Consider the following 6950-nt stretch of genomic DNA (forward strand, 5'->3'; position numbering starts at 1 on the left):
AGGCAGAGAATGTGTGTGTCAAATTTCTGAGTCCAAAGCAAAAGACAGGCTGTGGATGGACTGACGCTGACATCCACGCAGCAGGCAAATTCTTCAGTTTCACCTAGAGGCCTCATTTAAAAACGGTGACAGATACACTCAAAGAAGAATGCCTGTATCCATAGCTTGGGACAACTGCCATGGGCAAAGACAGACATGGTCATTGTAAGAAGAGCACAGAACAGTGAAGGCTCTCGGACTATCAAAGGCCATAGAGGAAAGGACAGGAAATTTGTGTCTCAAGTATCAGAGCCAATGAAGAGACGGTTTTAAAAAAATGGAAGGGACACCAAAACAGTTTTCCAAAAAATCCATGGGACCCTTGTCCAGTATTGTGGTGCCAGTGCTACCAATACGTCCAGGTAAGAGAGTGACCACTGTCACTTCTGTGCTCGCTCAGAAACGCTTCAGAAGAGCATCTCAGGCTGTCAGTGCGTGAAATCCAGCTGTATCTCACCTTATGACCTCTGAGTAACACGATGGCCTAGACAGGAAGACCTACTAACCGCTATCGATGCTACGAAAGCATTATGGAGAATACAGCCATTTCCCTGTGAGCTAGAAACAAAAGTATGCATGTAGTAGTTATTTGCCCATTTCTAGGCACTTTTGACACTTCTGTATAAATAAAAAACCTGGGTAACCCCCACTGTACAATACCAGAACTCTCTATCCTTTACGTTTTAAAGTAAGGACCTTTCCACTCATCCAACCCCACCTTTCCAGAAAAGCTTAAATGCCTTGAACGCTATTCAGTTTGCTGGGAGATCAGCAAATTCCAGGTGTGAGCACAAGCACCTGTGTGAAAGAGGCTGTGGCACTATCGTACCGAGAGAGCAGCGAGCCCCGAGTGATGCAGAGTGCTGAAGGCTGTTAGTTATGTGATAAAGAGCTTGTCTGCACTCGCACAGAGGAGCGCAGAGCAACAGTGATACAGGGGGGAACCCAGATAATACCTGCCCGAGCCCCTTCCAGGGCTGTCCCAGGAGACCCACCAGTTACCGGATTCTGCAGCCCCCAAACAAAGGTTAAATTCACCACCTTACTTTTCATCGAGAAACTAAAGGAGTTTTAATCCGGGAACTATTCTGATTCCAGTGAGAGTTGCTTTCTGCACAGATTTGCTGCAGAAAGTCAGACTACAGCAGCAGAGAGGTATTGCTGAGTGTCAGAGCTGAAAAGGAAAGAAATCTCTCTAGGTGACAGAAAAGGCCTTTTGCCGCACTCACGGCCTGGTATTCAGTGGTCACCTTGAACCAAATGACAAGCATCAGTCCAAACACAAGTCAAAAACCACAAGTGCATTTCCTGGGCTTAGCAGGTTATCGTTCTCATTATTTCCAGTTTCTTTGACCAAGCATCTGCAGTTCTCCCACTTCTGTCTCTACCTCTGCCAGCCAGCTCTCACCCATATCTCAGTCTTGCTCTTTCATTTGAAGCTGGAGTGACAAGAACTGCCTTTCTACCCCTCAGCAGCAGCTGAGAGCTGAACACAGGTACCCACTACCTCTAGGAAAAGGCCAAAGTGAGTGGCCTTGCAGTCCTTCCCGGACTCAAAATCCAAGAGAGCGTTCAGCTGAAGAGAAAAGGACAGAATGGTAATAGAGAAACATAACCGCAGAAGAATCAAGGGATGGGAAACATAGCCAGACTAGTCCAGATCAGAAAATTGGAACAATTCCTCCCAATGAGCTTTCACTTAACGTTAAAATAGCAAACCTAAGAATTTGGAGGATTTTCTAAAACTGTTTACCCCAAATTGCTGATTCCCTGATTAGCTGACTGCAAAGACTGAAAAGGTATACAGAAGAAAAAAACTTTCAGTATTGTCCTCATTTTTCTAAGCTTTTCCACACATCCATTACTAGCCAGAGACAGGATACTTTGGTCCGATTCACTACAACAGAGTTCTTATCTTCATATAAGGCATAATCAGTAAATTGGTGCTGGTATCTCTCTGTAACAGGCTTTCTTTAGCTCAGCCAGAAGTGAAAAGCCAGATGTAGCAGGCACTAGGCAAAGTTCTTACCTGTGCTGAAGCAAACTAAGCGATGTGTTTGCAACAGGCCAAGCCAGATGGCAACGACCGGGCTAACATTTCTTAAAATCAAAAAAGCTATAACCTGTGCTATTTCCCATTCAAAATGGACTGCATTCTTCCACCAGACAATTTACTCAACCAGTGAAATGACCTGCGCAGGCTCTGAAAGGCAAAAAGGCACCAACTCAGCTGTGGGAAAGGTATCCCGTACAGACACGTTGTGTATTGACCGAGAAAAGATAGGTGGATGCAGCTGGACAGAGGAATGAACAGTAAAAAATAAAGACTGGAACAGCAGATTCGAGTGCTTCATCACAGAGATGACCAATGCACATCCAGCGAAGCAGGCACTGGAGAAGCCCAGCAGCTGGGAAGAGCTAACTGTTAATTTACATCTGCCGTGAGCAGCACGGTAACCTCACAAATCAACAGTCCTCTGACAAGAACTAATCACGTTTACTCTTAGCCAACGAGTATGAATTCCTGCACAGAATACCGCTTCTCTTCTCCATCCTTTTCTCTACCAGGCCTGCTTTAGCTACCGCGTTCCCTCCCCTTCTCCTCTCCGAGCCCGAATCGTCCCCTCCCTGACAGCACGGTCACGGAGAAGCAGCAGGCCCAGCAAAAGGACGAGCCAAGCAGCCGGCTGGTTAAGGACAAGCTAAGGTCAGTAACAGCACGCAGCCAGGTCAGGACTTACTTCAGATGATACCAATATTTCCCAGATGTCCAAAGCCAAACATTTTCCAATCCCAATAAAAGCGACTCACCTTCTTCCCACCCAGAAGCGGTCACTTTTCACAGGGCTGAACCTACCTGTACCACCCGAGGTAGAGGATGAACGCCGGGCGTCACATGTGTGTGGACCAAGAGGAAAGGGGAAGCTTATCCAGCAGGATGGGGCAGGAGAGCAGGTACTATGTCATGATGAATTCGCAGGGGATACTCTAATTGAAGCGAAGCAGGAGCGGCTCTAAGACAGCAGGCCCAGGATGCATTTGGATCCAGCTCTGAAAGGACAAAGCAGATACTGAGTGTGAGAGACGCAATATCCCATATAAGTAAAACCTGCTAGTGCAGCACCAACCCACGTGGCACCACAAACACCACAACTGAAATAAAAAGAGAGAAAGAGCAACACAGAAAAGTTGCGGATGACAGTGATTAAGGACATCTCTGCACAGACACTTGCAGACAGACACAGCTCCGTGCTGCCAAGGCACGGTACTTCTGCTCGGGCACCAGGCCACTCTAACGGGTTATTCAACTTCCAGACTGGAACCAGCTTGTGTTTGGGGAAGCTGGAGAAAAGATGAAGAAAATACAACACTTGTCTCTACCTGTAAAGAGAAACGTGCTCTAATAAGACTTCTATATTCACAGAATAGTTAAGGTTGGAAGGGGCTTCCAGAGACTCCCTAGTTCAACCAAGAAGCGCGGATATCTTCTCACACAGAAGTACTCCACTGTATTTCTGCTGCTGGACATCTCCGATGACCCTTGTGAGAGCAGGCTAGTTCAGGAGCTTTAACCAAGTTAGCTCGCTTTCAGGCTTCAGAAGGGGAATCCGTGAAGGCCGTCAGAGCACCGCAGCGTTTCAGCAGCACTGCTGGCTGGGGAGAGCTCGGCAGACCGGGAGATCCCACAGGTCCAGCGCGCAGCCACGTAGCCCAATGGCTGCATCGCCGTGACAAGTCCCGAGAGGACGAGAGAGGGTAGGAAGGAAAAGGCAGCGGCTCTCTGGGAAGCGCTGAGCCAGCGGCACCTGGGTACACAGCGCACCGCTGCTTCTGACAGCTCTGCGCGGCAGCTGATGAAGGAAAGCGGCTTTACAGCAGAACAGATGTGAGCACCGGCATTCGCAGCATCCACGCGTGCAAGCTCACGCCTGGTCGGGTCAGGGGCAGATGCTCAAAGAGCAGGTAGGTGAGAAAGGGAAATACGAGCACGACGGTGCCAGACCAGGCAGCGCTGGTCAACACGGCAGAGACGGCTCCACCAGCGACAGCAACGAGGCCGCGGGTCCAGCAGGGTCAAGAGAAGGCAAAAACCAAAGGGCAGGAAGAAGAGAGGAGCACGGTGAATTGTGCTAAAAGGGAGAAGTCGAGCAAGGAGAGTGTCCAGGAAAGCAGCGGCTGACGCAGAACGCGGCAGTGCAGGGGAGAAGGGATGGGCCGGGGAGCGGAGCAACCAGCACACGAGGTGTTAGGAAGGGCCATCATTGCAACGCCGTGGGAAAGGAGGCAACCGCCGGCTGGCAACGTGGGGGACATCAGCCGTCGCCCAAGGGGCAGGGCCCGGCTGGGACAGCCAGCGGCGGGTAAGTGGTGGCTAGTGCTGGTGCTGGGAAGGTCCTAGCCCCCGAGCCAAGCAGAGCTGCCCTGGGCAAGGAGGCAGGTCCCTGCAGCAGGCAGTGGCTTATCCGTCCCCCCAGGCACTTGTCTGTCCCGAGGGGTCTGTCCTTCCCGGGGAGGAGGAAAGGAGGACAGGAACAGTCCCCCACCCCGGGGAAGGCAGCAAGGCGGCTGGTGTCTCGCAGGTCCGGAGCTGGTCTCTCCCGGAACGCAGCTCCGGAGCACACGTACCCCCGAGCGGAGATGCTCGAAGCCACCGTCGTCCCAGGGCAGGGTGCGGAACACCTGCACCTCTGCTGAGGGGTGTCGGTGCTTCCAAAGGGGAAGGATCGGTCCCATCCAGGGAAGGCCCCGGAGGCACCAGCAGGAGACCGGCTCCAGCGGTCGGACGTGACCACGGGCAGGAGAGCGGCGCACCGCAGACGCCCCCCGGACCCCGCCAGCAGCTGCTCTCCTCGGTCCGTCCGCCGATTCCGGCTTCGGTCTCTCCCAGCAGCAACTCGGCAGGGTCTCCGTGGCCCCGCTGGCGGGGACAGCGCGGGGGAGCTCAGGACCCGGGGAGGGGGGCAGGGAGGGAGCAGCACCGAGCGGTGCCGGGGGCCGGTGTGCCCCCAGGAACAGGAGGGGTCCCGGGACCCTCTGGAAGGCCGCGGGGAGCATCGGTCCGCTGCGGACACGGGTCAGCTCCGCCGAGGGCGGGGGGCAGCTGGGACCCGCGTCCCCCCCCCCCCCCCGAAGGCGCCCCGGGGGCGGCAGGACAGACGCGGCCGCACGGGCGGTGCTGCGGGGGGGGGGGTCCGAGGGGGGTCCCGGGGGAGGGGGGTCCCGAGGGGGGTCGCGGTCCGCACTGGGGAGGCCCGGGCGGGAAGCGCCCCCCCCTCCCCCCCCGCGAGGCGGCCAGGCCCGACCGGGGCCGGGGCCGGGGCCGGGGACGGGGCCGGGGCGGGGGGCGGCGCCGGGCCAGCCGGGAGCCGCGCGGACGGGGCGGCGCGCGGGGCCCTCGGGGGCGGCGGGGCCTGCGGCGGGCGGCGGGGCGGGGGCGGCCCGGGCGCGGCCCCTGCGGCCGGAGCCCCGCGGGCCGGGCGGGGCCGGGTCGGGCCGGGCCGGGCCGGGCCGGAGGAGCGGTCCCGGCGCGGGGCGCGGCTCACCGTCCCGTCCATGCTGCTCCCCGCCGCGCCGCTCTCCCGCTCGCTCCGCCGCCGCCGTCCCCGCGCCGGGCGCCTGCGCGGCGCTGCGGAGAGCGGCGCAGGGCCGCGGGCGAGGCGAGGCGAGGCGAGGCGCGGGGCGGCGCGGGGCGGGCTGCCCGCAGCGCCCGGCCCCGGCCAGCGGGTCCCGCCGCGCCCCGGCCCCTCGCGCCCGGCGCCGCTGCGGCGGGGAGGACGGCGGCCCCGCGGTCCCTGCGCCCGCCTCCTCTCGCGCCCCGGCTGGGGCCGCGGCGGCCCCGGAGAGCGGCGGGCAGAGCTGCCCTCGGCGCCCCCCCGCCGCCCGCCCCCGCCGCGGCCGCGGCCCCGGGGTGCCGGACGTGGAGGGCTGCGGGCCGGGTGCGCTGCCCCGGTCGCTGTGTCAAAAAAGGGAGATTGTTAGTGGCTGCCCCGTGGCGGACGGCAACGGAGGGAGCGCGCTGCGTGGTTTGGGGGGAGCTGAGGAAGGGATCGGTCAAGGGCCGGAGCAGGGAGCAGCCGCGGGGGAGTTGCTGTGCCACGACTTAGGACAGGTCTGTGCAGAAGTAACGCTCAGGGCCACACAGCAGAGAGCGAGTTCTTCGGAAAACACGTCTGCGTCCTGGAGCGAAGGGTGGAGGGCTCTGCCGGGAAAGAACGCTGTAGTTTTCCTGGAGAAACGGGCGCCTGGGGACGGGCCTGCGCTGCCCTCTGTACCTGCTCACTGACCTGCCAGCAGCCGCTCCGCAGCATCCCCCTGGGACGGCCCAGACCGTCCGCCCGCGGCTGCTTGCACCCCGCAGCCCGTCGCGCCCTGTCCCTTTGGACGGGAGGGTCACCGCGGCCCTCGGCAGCCTGCCGTCCCCTCCCTCTCCCCCCGGTGCCGGCGGTCTGCCGCGGACCACGCGGGAGCGAGCGAACCCAGCGTCCCGCCGGCTGCGAGCGCAGTACGCGCGGCCGTCCCAGGGGTCCGCAGCACCGACCCACGGGCACCGCGGCGGCAGGAGGGGGGAGCCGCCCACGCGGGACGGGCTGCACGTCCCCCCGCGCTGGGGGTGACATCGCAGAGCCGTGGAGAGGACGGCAGACACCAAGATCAGGTACGCGGTTTGGGTTTGAACCCTGCATTTCTCTGCGATCAGCAAAGACCGTTCCAACAGGTTCGGCAAGCCCGTCTAGGACCTCCAGAGGACCAAGCCACCCACACCAGACTTAAGGAAGAGAAAGAAATATATCCAAGGATACGTGCAGCCTAAAGAAAGTTAAGTACACACAGAAGTACGCAAACCTGGAACACGACAGAGTAATCGCAGCCAGAAGAGACACACCAGACTACTAATAAGGCCTTGTATCTTC

At 58.8% G+C, this 6950-nt stretch overlaps 1 protein-coding gene across 1 annotated transcript in view; it reads right to left on the reverse strand.

The window, feature by feature from the left end:
* The window catches only part of SMARCD3 (SWI/SNF related, matrix associated, actin dependent regulator of chromatin, subfamily d, member 3), a 100124-nt gene extending 94314 nt beyond the window's left edge, over nucleotides 1-5810 (reverse strand). The window contains exons 1-2 of the mRNA XM_064505525.1: nucleotides 5583-5810; nucleotides 2897-3090 (exon numbers count right to left, since the gene is read on the reverse strand). The gene's annotated coding sequence lies outside the window, so the exon portion shown is untranslated. The remainder of the gene's footprint in view (nucleotides 1-2896; nucleotides 3091-5582) is intronic.
* Nucleotides 5811-6950: the final 1140 nt, after the last annotated feature.

Source organism: Dromaius novaehollandiae, chromosome 2, assembly GCF_036370855.1.
Source record: "Dromaius novaehollandiae isolate bDroNov1 chromosome 2, bDroNov1.hap1, whole genome shotgun sequence".
In the NCBI taxonomy this organism is placed as follows: Eukaryota; Metazoa; Chordata; class Aves; order Casuariiformes; family Dromaiidae; genus Dromaius; species Dromaius novaehollandiae.